Below are 12,208 nucleotides of genomic sequence, written 5' to 3' on the forward strand. Positions count from 1 at the left end.
GAAAATCAAAATAATATCCCTAATAAAATTGTTGAGCCTCAAAGTGGTATCGTGGTATCCTCTAGTAACCGCTTTTAGCCACCGACACAAGATTGTTGTCCAACTTAAAGTTCATTACCTACAACCTGAGATCCCTTGCCCATTTAACTACCTCCCGTAATCCAAGACCTTTAACATGGTTTGGACTCACTATTGCATCGATATGGATACACCTTGATCCTCGACAGTTACCTGAAAAATTATTAATTATTAGTACAATGCATTTGTTCGTGCTCAAGTGATCAAAGCTATTGTTGTCCAACTTAAAGTTCACTACCTACAACATGAGATCCCTTGCCCATTTTACTACCTCCCGTAATCCAAGACCTTTAACATGGTTTGGACTCACTACTGCATTGATGTGGATACACCTTGCTCCTCGACAGTTACCTGAAAAATTACTAATTATTAGTACAATGCATTTATTCGTATTCAAGTGATCAAAGCTAGCATCATAATTCATATTTAAAGCTTTAGTGGCATCCATCTTGGATGATGTCTATTCTGGGAGATTTTTAATGCATTATGAACTGCTGCATTCTGATCATAGTCATAATTTTCCCAGCCAAATTTTATGGAGTAATATTATGATTTTGAAAGACTCTTTTTCACATCTATAGTTCTATATGGACCAGGAAATAATAACTCCGTGACCAACTTCTCAAGAGGTTTTGACCGCATCTAAAAAATTAAATTCAACCAGTGATGCATTGCTGCAAAGTTAGTTGGGGACTAAAAGAGATGCTCTTCAGACCAAACCATACTGCTCTAGAGTAGTTGCACTGTAAGAAAACATGGGATGAGAATTCATGATCATAAGAGCAAAAAAGACAAGCATCCATGAGAACATGAGCTAGCTTGTCTCATGGGAAGGTAGTTGTTAAAACATTTCCACAAGAAATGCTTAACACCATGAAATATTAATAGCTTTCTATATTTTTCTCATTTCTTGTTGTATATTATCTATGTTATACTTTTCTTCATACATTTTCATGTAAATCGATTTAACAGAGAAAAAGATCATTCTTCTCTAATAGCTAAACCGGAATATCATCTTGAATAATGTAAATTCTAATAGTAGAAATATGACAACTTCCAAATAGAACATGTTTTGAAGAAGACCTATACCCCAACCATCTCCGTTATGATTAAAAAGATGTTTAACTTTTGTATAAGGACAAATAACATCATACTTAAGTTCAGGAGGATGAAACAACTTTGATATCTGTTTATCATGTCAGTTTCCTATGAATTCCCAATTACCTAGCTACTAGTATATATTTTCCTATATAAAGTTCATTTCAGAGCTGAATATTCTTCCAAGACCATCAATGTGACGGATCGGGAAATTTCACCTCCACTGCTATGCTCAGCAGACTAAAACTCCCCGATGTATCACTCAACTACATAACCTGAATGTAAAATTACACTTTTGCTAGGAAAATGCATGTCGATTTGCCCTTACACACATGATTTGCAAGCATGATACTTTAAACATAGTTCCACACCATTTCAACTTACTGTAATTGGAAATGGTAGCATATTTGGCAGGCACCACTGACTTGTAAGTATTGTTCAGGCCTTGGTCATTCCTTGAAGTAGCACATAGATTCTTGTAACCTACTTGTCATGTACTTACTACGCTTCGTCCATGCGTTGGGTGCATACATTGATCCTGATCTTGCTAAGGGTTCATCAGCCAAGCACATGTCATCCTTGCCTTGCGCCATCCTTGTGATGCAAATAACTTACGCAGTATCCCGTAACTTGTATTCTGGTGAGCTTCATTTTTCATGATCATGCCTAATTCGCAACTGGTGCATGCCAACATCGTATAACTTGATAACAAGCATGAATACCCAGTGAATAAGTAGACAACAAATAATAGAATTGAAGACATTAATGACCATTTGGTGGATTTTAAAAGGGTTTACAGAGCGCTCAAACTTAATGCTTGTAGTAAAGAGGCAAATCATGTCGCAATTACATTGCTAAATTTTCACAGTGGAAATGCATCCTGTAACTTTACAACTATCTCCTGGTACAATTTTCATTTTTTTAATTGTTGACAAACAATGGCCAACATTGGATATCTTTTTCGTTCACGTGCTGCTCGCGCATCCTTTTACCTAACAGCGTCGCAATCAACCATGAAAAAATTTGAACGGTATTTAATGAATTCATTTAGTTTAGACAAGTTTTTTACTTATTACTAAATGAATTAAAAAAACTCAATTTCCAGTTATTAAATGTCAAATACATCATCAGACGACAAGAAACTAGTTGGAATCCTAGCGACGAGCTGGACTCCGACACCTTTCTGAATCACAAACCCTAATCTGTGAAGAAAGAAATAACATTTCTTTCCACCAACATTAAACCTAGACAAATGATTATGCAGCCTCTTAAGCAAACCAACCGTATCCTCACCAAGCCCACCAAACGTCGTGAAAGCCAGGGTACCAAAGCCATAATTTTGAGCCAAACACTTATCGAAGTATTTTTTCTTTTTGCTAAGTCGGAACGAAAATTCCGGACCCCCCACCAGAAAAAGGCGAGACCCCAGTCACATCCAAGCACATATCTCGACCACTTTCCCAGTTGCAGACAAAAATATCCGCAGGACGTAATGCGCTACCATCATTATCCGTAAGCCCCAAAGTATTTTAGCAAGTACCATCACAACCATACATATGTCTAGTAGTTAGTTCTGATGTTTCTAGATCAAAAAATGTTTAAATAGTGTGCGAGCATAAAAGTTTTCAATGCGCTGGGGCAAGACGAAATCTCAGACAGGCTATGTCATATGTGAATGCTAGTCTTTTGGTTACCATAATAGTCTTTTGGGTGAACTTGGTATTGAAACTATTGAGTTTTTGAAAAAGTTGAAGACCTACATAGCTAGGCATGATGTAAATATAAAAGTTGGTAATTTTTTTTCGTTCGAATAGTTTAGCTATTCAACAAGGTGTCGGAGCCCAACTTATTGTTAGGCTTCCTACAAATTTCTTGTAAAAACTTTTTCTTTTCATCAAATAAAGTGCTTTGTTTTTATGGATTAAGGAAAAAAAAAAAAAAACCTATGTATCAACCAAAAAAAGAAGGAAACGGGACAAAAACTCGTCGTTGTTGTTCAAACTTCAAATAAACAAGGCAAAATCATTTCTTGGGGTAACTGTTACGTTACAATTTCTCAACCGCTACTCGCCAAAATAACAGGTACATGTTTTAAATGCTCACGACCACCTTCTTCCCACTTCTCCTTCTTCGTCGTCGTCCTTGTTCTCCTCTCCCAATATTGTGGCGCACGTTAAATCACATACCTATTGTCTGCACGTTAACTATTTCCATTCAAAATATCACTCTCTCTGTATCTCTTCCAGAAGGTCGGAGAAATCTAGAGAGAGAAAAAGAAAGAAAGGAAGAAAGAAAGAAATAATGGAGGGTCTCTGTTTCAAACCAGGGATGATTCATGGAATCCATTCCTTCGGTGGTGTAGGAAGTGTAGAGAATCGAACGCATGCGGCGCACATTAGTGCATTAGGCCGTTCATCCTCTTCTTCTACTTCTTCGATTTCTTCTGATTCTACGACCACTAATGGGTTTCTATTTACAAAACCCTTGAAGTCTTTATGGACCAGAGAAAGAGGAGGGAATGAAAGCGGAGCTGATCATGAAAACCTGGATGATAAAAATGGAGTTAATTTGATTAGAGAAGAAGAAGCAGAAGAAGAAATTGAAGGGGAAAACGAACCAATACGTACAGAGGAGCAACGTGGAAACTGGGGTTTAAAGATTTTACAAATTAGGTCTTTATGGAGATCTAAAACTGAAAAGGAGTACAAAAAGGATGAAGATTTATCTACAAATGATGAAGAAATTGGGGATTGTCCTTGTTCTGAAGACGAAAGATCTGAAATTGGTCAAGGAAGTAGTGATGAAATTGTTGAGTTTGATAGGGATTCCTTCTCGAAATTGCTAAGGAAAGTTACATTATCTGAAGCTAAATTATACGCTAAAACGTCCTATTTGGGGAAATTAGCGTATTCTATACCTAAAATTAAGGTACCCTCTCTGGAAAAATAGTCTATCTTGTCATCAAACTTTTGATATTGATCTGAATAAAACTAAATTAGGGAAAATTATCATCAGCACTTCAAATTTAGTTGGTGATCTGCATTGTATATATGCAAATATCTTTTAGTTCTCCCTGCGCTATTGGTGCAGTGCAATATACCCAGGCATGGGCACTGATTGGTGATCTGCATTGTATAAGATTTGCTTACCCTGCTTGAAACTTTACACATTTGCTAGTGACTGTTGTTTCTGCATTAGTTGTTGTTTCACGGAGAAAATTTTGTTGTGTCAGCCAGAGAATCTCTTGAGACGACAAGGATTGCGTTTCGTTACTTCTTCGGTAGAGATTAAAGCAAATTCTATTGAAGCTATTGGAAAGCCAAATCCAGTGGATGTTCAAGATGCAGAACAGACAATAGAAAATGAGGTAAAGGAGGAGGAGGATGAAAATAAGAAGAGTGGCTACAGGGTAAGCCCATCTATTGCTTATCATATTGCTGCTTCTGCTGCTTCCTATCTGCAATCTCGTATTCCGGTTAAATCCTCTAAATCGGAGACAAAGGAGGAGCAATCTGAAGGAAGTAATGAAACTGACGAAGAAGCTGAATTAACAAGTGCAGAAGTTGCTTCTTTTGTAGCCACGACTAATTCTTTGACAGCAGTAGTTGCTGCGAAAGAGGAAATGAAACAAGCTGTAGCAAAGGACTTGAGTTCACTGCATACATCACCATGCGAATGGTTCGTATGTGACGACGATCAGAGTGGGACAAGATTTTTCGTAATTCAGGTAAAAATATACTCACAAAGTCAAAATTATATCTCATATGTATAGGCTGATTATAAAATTTAGGTACCTCTGATGCGTATGATGATCACCTAACATATGATATTGAATGTCTTGTTGTTCAGGGTTCCGAGTCCCTGGCTTCTTGGCAAGCAAATCTACTATTTGAGCCTGTTCAGTTTGAGGTAACTTTACAGTGTACTTGCCAAATCTATCATTTCCTCTTTAGCCTGCCAGAGTAAATTTCACTCTTTCTCATTCAGGGATTAGATGTATTAGTGCATAGAGGTATCTATGAGGCTGCAAAAGGGATCTATGAGCAGATTTGCCAGAAGTCTGTGCCCATCTGAAGACTTGTGGTGACTCTGCAACTTTTCGTTTCACTGGTCACTCTCTTGGGGGAAGCTTGTCGCTGCTTATAAATATCATGTTACTGTTACGTGGTGAAGTGCCGCTTTCATCTTTACTTCCTGTTATAACCTTTGGTGCACCATCAATTATGTGTGGAGGTGACCAGCTTCTCCGTAGGTTGGGATTGCCTCGGAGTCATCTCCAAGCCATTACCTTACACAAAGACATAGTACCGCGAGCCTTCTCATGCAGTTACCCTGATCATGTGGTTAAGCTTCTCAAAGCTGTCAATCGCAACTTTCGAAATCATCCCTGTCTCACGAACCAGGTATAAGTCTCTCTCTCTCCACCCTTGCCTTTAAACAAGCAGCAATATGATTGATGATTTTTAAACCAATATAGGTTGCTAACATTTTACTTATTTTCTAGAAATTACTATATGCGCCAATGGGTGAGATGTTAATCCTACAACCAGATGAGAAACACTCCCCACACCATCATCTTCTCCCATCTGGGAGCGGCTTATACCTTTTGAGCTGTCCCTTATTAGATTCTAAAGATTCAGAAAAGCAACTCCAGGCAGCAAAAAACGTATTCATAAATTCGCCGCATCCACTTGAGATCCTCAGTGATCCATCTGCATATGGTTCTGACGGTGCTATTTACAGAGACCATGACATGAACTCCTACCTAGGGTCAGTGCGCAATGTAATCCGACAAGAACTAAACCAATTAAGAAAATCCAGGAGGGAGCGACGTCGCCAATCTTGGTGGACACTGATTTCACCATCAGGTAACCACAAAGGAATCTTTGAGAGTGGAGAGGTGGCACAGAGCAATTTTTCTAATCACCAAGTTCGGTTTTCAGTCATCTTCAGAACTGGAAGAGAGTCATTGAAAAGGCTAAGTAGATTTGTTGCATCACAAAACATACACCTGCTTGTCGTGCTCTTATTCCCTGCTCGTTTATTGACTTATGCCGTTGTATATTTCTGCTGAAAATCTGGAGGTCGTATTTTGTTCTTGTGGTATACAAAAGACATGTAGTGGGAAGCTCTACAGGCAAACTAGACTGCCTGCCTGGAAGATGAGCTGGTGATTCTTTTATTCCTTAGTTTAACTGGTTACACATACCTCCAAGTTTGAGGTTTGGAAAACGTCAAACTACTGTATAGAAAGAAAAGTAGTCTAGGAAAGAAAAAACACCCTCTATTATGGGGGAATGGCAAATTACTTTCTTTTAAATGTTTCAGAGCTGTTGTAGCTAAACTACTCTGCATAAATCTGTATGTGATTGTATTCGTTTTAAGAATTGGAGACTGTGCTACTGAACTCTAAAAGATTGTAAGTAAGTTCAGAGGTGTAAGTCCTGTATTAAGGAGAAGCAGTGATTACAAGAAAATGTGTTCATTTCACCTTGTAAGATGCGCAACCAAATATAGCTTGCTCCATTTTAGGATTGTCCAGTTGTTTTAATTTACACCTCTTTTTTTTTCAGCTTCTAATGTTAGCAGAACACTTTCAGTTTTGAGGAATCTAAAAGGTATAGTGATCCTCTGTAGCGTTGCGTCCAAGAGGATCGAAACACTGTGCTTGTGTCTCTTGGATCTGTATAGCAACAGAAAAGCACTGAAACACTGTATCGGAGAAATTGGAATTACAGGTTCTCTGATCTTAAAGAATCAGAATGAGAAGAAAATAAGAGTTGGATGGTAACTCTCAGAGGACCTGTAACCAATGGGAACCCTGTGAACATATTCTAACACATTGCTCTTATAATCAATGTTCAATATTAATATACTACTCCCTCCGTTCCATTTTAGACGATGTTATAAGAGTTTTCACGTAGATTAAGAAATAGAGAGAGGTATTAAAATTTTCCATCAATGTCCTTGAGAAAAGTCTTTAAACATTAAATGTTATTAGTGCATTTGAAAATAAATTTATAGTTCCAAGATAAAAAGTAAGAGTGTTGTTGGTAGCTTTTTGGAAAAATATGAAAACCTTAAGTATTGTGGAACAAAAATATAACCCTAAAACATCACCTGAAGTGGAACGGAGGGAGTACTATTTTATTAGTTCGCCCAATAGCGATTTGGCAAACTGCAAATATTCAGGAATAAGTCGTAATAACGTGCTTTGCAAAATTGTCTTTTTGGGCTTTCAACCTTTTTTATCTGGCATTTTCCGGGGTGACCCAAAAAAATTTAGGGGCGGCTAATAAAACAAAAGATAGGGCTACTAGAGCCGACCCTTTATCCACACATTTTTCGTAATAACTAATTTAGCGTTGACTTAATTAGTGTTATTTGGTGTTGACCGGTGGTTATAGATTATATAATTAGTGTTAGGAAATCATTTGAGTTAATGAGATTTAAGATTTTAGAGAAGTATAAGAAGTGGAAGAAAACTAGGGTTACCTAAAATCAAATCAAAAACGAGTGAGTACGGAGAAGAAGGTGGGAAATATCAAGAAGAATGTCTTTTAAAGGTTCAGTTTAGAGACACGATTAAATGCATTCTACGCCTTTAACGTCCCAAAATCGGTAGATAATAAAGTACTATATCTATCGATTATGCACAATCGGTAGTTTATCATGTTCATTATCTACCTATTGTACAATCGGTAGCCTCGTAATGTTCATTATCATAGTCGCTCCAATTTTAATTTTTTCAAAACTAATAAAATTTTGAATTTCTCTACTTTCACAATATGTAGTTTAGTGATGTTCATTATCCGAATGTACAATCGGTAGCTCATGATGTTCATTATCTACCGATTGTGATAGTCGCCCAAATTCTAGTGTTTTTATAAAACTAATGAAATTTTGAATTTCTCCACTTTCACAATCAATGATGTTCATTATCTACTGATTGTACAATCCATAGTCTCGTGATTTTTATTATCTACCGATTGTGATAGTCGCCCTAAATTCTAATTTTTTCAAAACTGATGAAATTTCGAATTTCTCTACTTTCACAATCGGTTCATTATCAATCGATTATACAATCGGTAGTTTCGTGATGTTCATTATCTATCGATTGTGATAGTCGTCCCAAATTCTAATTTTTTCAGAACTAAAGGAATTTCGAATTTCTCTACTTTCACAATCGGTAGTTTGGTGATGTTCATTATCTACTGATTGTGATAGTAGCCCGATATTCAATTTTTTCAAAACAAATGAAACTTCGAATTTCTCTACTTTTACAATCGGTAGTTTAGTGATGTTCATTATCTACTGATTGTGTTAGTAGCCCCAAATTCAATTTTTTCAAAACAAATGAAACTTCAAATTTATCTACTTTCACAATTTGTAGTTTTTTGATGTTCATTATCTACCGATTGTGATATTGTAGTAGGGTAAAAATTGACTCCGTAGAAAAGAGTAAAAATTGGGTAGCTTGACGAGAAATGAGCCTATACCCTAAATAAATGTACTGCACAGGAGTACCCTAAAGCCCGCAGACTATGTATTTACACAAAATTAATCAATTTTAAGTAAATTTTGTATATTAAACAACATTACTAATTTTTCACTCTTACGAGTAGCGTGGCGCTGGTCTCATTGACACGGCCTGTGGGCTTATGATCGGGCACCTTCATGCATTCCTTAATTCAGACACTTCGGGAGATTCATGCTACTTGGCTAAGTGAATCATTAATTGTCATGTCAATATTATGAGTTCAGCTGGGAACACGTCATAAAATAGATACTCAACAGGTTCTGCATTAGTGAATAATGCAACTAGGAGCTTAATAAATTTACAGAATACTCGGGATTGTTGAAACAATGTACTAATATTATTCCAATAAAATTCATACATGTGGATATTGAATTACTCAGTAAATACAAATTATATGTTCATATATATATATATATATAATCCTGAATTCGGCCGGGCAAAGTTCATAAATATAATTATATACATGTAAGCCAAAAGGCAGGCACTCATTGGATTTAAACGTCTCTACTTCTTTACAGAATGAAGTCACATAAATATGGAGTTTTACGGTTTTAGCCCCGAACTAAAAACTACCATCAACATTGTGTCCCCTGCTTAGTACGTAACAGTGACATTGTTGTGGGGTAAGCACTAGATGGGGACAGTCGAAAATAAAATTAATATGACGAAGTAGATAGATGTTACCAGGGAAATAATAGTTGACTTGAATTTGAAACAGTGAGTCGAGCCACCAGTCGAAGGAATCTAGAAATTATTCTTTTTCTGGTACGTCGATGCTGACCGAATCATAAGATGCAACAACGAGCATGGACGTCCAGGATCCTGAGCTAGACCGGGCGTTTCCAAGCCAACGTACATGGGTATTGAAGGGAAACCCTTATTTTCCTGTTGGCTGAGAACCACCTTTCGTTTGAATATCTAAACGATCTTCTTTCAGTCTTGGCTAGGGTTTCAACAAGAAACATGATTCGGTCGACGTTGAATCCCCATTCATCGGATAAGTCCCATTGAGATTGTTCAGCATTTAAAGCGCTTTCTCCTAGGATTTTCTTATCTTGGAACATGTATATACAAATACAGTAGAAACTCTTTTAATTAATACTCGATTATTTAATAAACTCTCTTAAATAATATTTTTGGCCGGTCCCGAGTAGGGGACAACGTGCCAAATTAATAATTCGCTAAAATTATAAGATAATACATTTTTGATTACCTATGTAGACCCCATATGAAATATAAATTACTAACCCATTATATATATATATACTTAATACATTAATGATTTACTAAGACTTTTTGAAAAATGATTCAATTGTCTTCAGTTTTTTGCTAAAACCAATATCGCATTGAATTTCATCTTTAACTTTTCTTATCATTGTAAGAATTTTTGGTGGTGTTTTCTCATAGCTTAGCAAGAAATTATTCAATGTGATTGCTGCTTTAATAGCCTCGTTTCGTGAAGGGGGCTATATTGTAGAACTTTCATCTTCTTCTTCCACATCTTTATCAGTTCCCATAATGCTCTCGTTTATTTTTTCATCGTTCAACAAATGTGTAACTTCATTTTCTTTCGGATATATTTGGAAATTGTCGACATTGCATAGCCCAACTTCTTGATCAAATTTTGCAAGTCTCGAGTGATTGCACTGTCTGTATGTTCATCCAAATTGTCTAAACTTGTGTTATCCGTTGATCGAAGTTTACAATGACTAAAGAAGTTCGCTAGTGTACTTGTACGAACATCTATAGTCCATGCTGAAATTGCACGGTTCATTACATCTAACACATTTATTTTTTCTGGATTTGACGACCCTAATTCATAGCCTTCCAAAAGACCTCTATAAAATCGGCGACAGTAATGCATTTTTAATGCCCGTATAATCCCTGCGTCACAACGTTGAATTTCTAAAGTTGTCTTTGGTGGCAAAAAAAATAATTCACCATTTTGCAGTCCTTCAATAGTTTTTGGATGAGCTAGAAAATTATCCACAATCAGGAGAACTTTTTTTGCAGCCATCAATATATAAATTAATAATTATTAATTTATCGGTTAATTAATATCTCGCTTAATTAATAAATTTTGATGGTCCCGTCAACATTAGTTTATAGAGTTTCTACTGTAGGATTAAATCGAACCATCATCTTTTATTCTTAAATTAGTATTTGTAGCCGTGCTCCTTCTTCCAAAACTGTATTCTTTCACCATGTTAGACAATAGTGGGTCATCTTCAACTCAGCCAGATCCTTTAACCACGCATCGGCGATCTGTGTCCAGAGTAATAATTAATCGTCTCTTGATTGGAGCAATAGATTTTTTTTCTTCTTTTTAACGCTGACACTGAGTCTTTCAGAGTGGGTGAAGCTTTGGATCTCGTGATAACTCCCCTATCAGGATCATCAGAGTCAAAAAGGTCACATCGGTATGCTTTCTCAGCTAGCTGATACCTGTGCGCATGTCACGACCGGAAAAATAACCCTTTTTTTTGTTTTTTTTGTAGAGGTATCCCGCTGGGAGGTGTGTAACAGTAGTTGATGATGATGATCTTGCGACTCCTCTTCCTTCCAACTCAAACACGCCCACTGCTGCAACTTTGGAAGACGTTGACTTGGGTCTCTCCACTTGTGAGTATCCTAATGCAGGTTTGCCATTTGACATCCATATGAAGTGCATGTCTTCTAGTTATCGAACTGTTGGTGAATTCCTAGTGCGCAAAGAGTTTGTTCCCTTGTACACCAAGATATGGAGAAAGTATGTCCATATTGCCACAAGGATTTGGTGCAACATTGTTCGTCTGCCTTGGTTACCACAGTGAACTGTCTTCTTCCTATGATCGTGTAAATGGAAAGCAGGTCTATTCGCGATGTTGCTGAATCATCCGTTGAAAAGTGGGAAAATATGATATCCACCTGTGAATCCATGAAGTTTAATGTAAGCTGGCTTCGGCAATGACTTGACATCATTAAAGTTGATCGAGTAGGTATTATTGCTAACGTCGTTCCCGCTGCAAAGGCTATACTGGAGAAAGAAAAGGCTTTGGCTGACTAATGTGAGAGAGTGGAGCAGGCAATCCGAGATTTGAAGAGCAAGACTGAAAGGTTTCAGGATAGGCTAAAGAAGATGCTTTTAAGGGACAATAACTTGCTAGATGGTCTGCTCCGAGCCGCAAATTTTCTTCAGGCATTTTGTTGCTTCCTCTTTCTTTTGAATAAGTAGGTTTGAGAATGATTGATTGTTTTGGAAAATGAATTGCATTTAATTTTTGGTAAGGAAATAAAATTTACATTGACATGTCTTAACTAGTATAAAATCTAGATAAGTCGGATATGAGAGAAATGCCTGATTGATCGAGCTGCTAGGTTATGAGAGATGGAACAATGATTAGCCGCAGTATGCCTTGAGCCACATGTCATTGATGACTGCCTCCATTTCCCCCCATCCACTTTGAAAATCTTATAGTACCCACTGTTGTATGTTTTGGTGACCACGTAGGG

The 12,208-nt window shown here is 37.0% G+C and overlaps 1 pseudogene; it reads left to right on the forward strand.

The window, feature by feature from the left end:
• Positions 1–3,332: 3,332 nt before the first annotated feature.
• LOC113334347 lies at positions 3,333–6,692 on the forward strand (annotated as a pseudogene).
• Positions 6,693–12,208: the final 5,516 nt, after the last annotated feature.

The sequence above is a fragment of the Papaver somniferum genome, unplaced genomic scaffold (genome assembly GCF_003573695.1).
Source record: "Papaver somniferum cultivar HN1 unplaced genomic scaffold, ASM357369v1 unplaced-scaffold_137, whole genome shotgun sequence".
NCBI lineage: Eukaryota > Viridiplantae > Streptophyta > Magnoliopsida > Ranunculales > Papaveraceae > Papaver > Papaver somniferum.